Here is a 2190-nt window from a genome sequence, read left to right as displayed (position 1 = left end):
TAAGAAAACCAAGATCATGGCATCCGGCCCTCTCAATTCCTGGCAAATAGATGGGGAAGAAATGGAGGTAGTGACAGATTTTATCTTCCTGGGCTCCAAGATCACCGCAGATGGGGACTGCAGCCAAGAAATTAAAAGACGCTTGCTCCTGGGGAGGAAAGCTATGGCAAATCTAGACAGCATACTAAAAAGCAGAGACATCACCCTGCCAACAAAAGTACGTATAGTGAAGGCCATGGTTTTCCCAGTTGCAATGTATGGCTGTGAAAGTTGGACCATAAGAAAGGCTGAGCGAGACTTCTGGTTCCGGATTGCGGCGTTCGCAGCTGTGTGAGGAGACAGTTTCCGCTGCCGGTAGACCCTTAATCGGGTCGAAAAGCCGCCTTGGAGGGGCGGCTACCGCTGAGGAGGTCCTTGTCGTCCGTGGGAAAGCGGCAGCTGCTTCCACGGCCCGAGATTGCTTCTTTGGGCAGATGGTGGAAAGATCGGCCACTAAAATGGCCATTCACCTTGCCGCTGTAACCAGAAGTCAGAAGAACATCTAAGCACAGGAACCACCGTGGTTGAGCCGGGTGAGACTTTTTTTTCTCCCTCTCTTGGTTTTCTTTTTTCTTTTGTGCCTGTAAAAAGCACCTTTGAAATTATTTCCCTGCTCTAAGAAGGTGGCGTATGTGAGTGTGGGGAAAAGAAGCTTAAATGGACTGAATTAATTTAAAGTGATTTTTTTTTCTATTTTTGTTTTTTTTTTATTCACTTTGGGGTCTTGGAAATTTTTTTTTTAATATTGAATCTGCTATTGGACTTGAATTCTCCTTTTTTCTGTGTTTCCTGATCTTGTTTATGAGATTCCTGGTCTCTAGGAGAAGATTTTACATTGTACTGAGGACACCTTGTGGAAAAAGTTAAAATTGCAACTCTTTTTTTTTTCTGACGGTGAGACTGACTTTGACCTTCAGAGTACCATAAAAGAAAAAATACAACGAAAATTAATAGCTGTACTGGTGGGAGTGGATACTGATTAAATGTTCCTTGAACACAGCCTCTACTAAATGATACAGACTGTTCCTAATTATTTTTGAAATGGAGCAACCCTATATTCAACTTGACTATAAGCTCATACTGGAAAAACTTTATGAAGCTACTGATGAAATATGTTTGCAAATAAAAGAATTTACTATGGAAATAAAAAACAGAAAGCCTGCTTTGAAATTACAAATTGACCCTCAGACTTTATTTGAGCATTCTATAGACCAAAAAACAACAGAAGCGGGATTAACCAAGGGTAAAGAAGATTCTATTTTACTTCACATGTATGCTGATGAGATCTCCGAGGAACCAAAAAGGACTGTAATTAAACCACCTACAACTCTAAAACCAACAGAAATGGACAGACAAGCTCAACGAACGGAGAATTATGGTAATTTGGATAAGCAACTATTATCTACAAAGTTGGACATAACTGAGCCTGCTATTCAACAGTTTCAAACGTGGAGATTTGACTCTTTAAAACAACAAGGGATTACTTACAAAGGAACTAGGTCTCTAAAACAGAAAAGGGGACGTTTCTGTTTGATACAAAGGACACCACAAGGCATAAAAAGTGACTTGTTCATTGATATAGAGGCGTTGTTATGGAAACCTGTTTGGCATAAAAGGAAAGCTAGAATAAGATTTAAGAGTGTGACTTAAGGCTTTATATAACGGGTTTAAAAGGCTTATTAGATATGGACTGATTTATGGCTTAACACAGTTAAATAAGATGTTAGATTGAATAAAAATTAATTAAAGGTTTGAATTTAATAAGAGGTTTGTTTATGTATTAATATGTTTTGGATATAGTAATTTTGGGAGGAGGTTAAAGGAATTTGATATTGATAGATTATAAAATAGAATAGAAATAGTAAGGTATTTTTCTTTTTTCTTGGTTTTGTCTTTGTTTCTTATTTTTTGTTCTTTTCTTTTCTTTTCTGTTTTGAACTAATATTTTTTTTTTAGAAATGATAGCTACTTTGTAATGCAAGAAGAATAAGATAAAAGAAGAAATGATACTAATAAATGTTTATTGAATATGTTAAGGAAAAAGGCAATGGGGAGACACCCGAAGTGTTAATTATGCATTTAGATTAGAAATATGGAATATAGCATTTGAAATAGTTAAGCTCAACACAGGATTTGGATTTGTGGATTTAT

The sequence above is a fragment of the Protobothrops mucrosquamatus genome, unplaced genomic scaffold (assembly GCF_001527695.2).
Source record: "Protobothrops mucrosquamatus isolate PMUCROS unplaced genomic scaffold, P.Mucros_1.0 scaffold5458, whole genome shotgun sequence".
NCBI lineage: Eukaryota > Metazoa > Chordata > Lepidosauria > Squamata > Viperidae > Protobothrops > Protobothrops mucrosquamatus.
Note: the sequence above shows the minus strand (reverse complement) of the source record.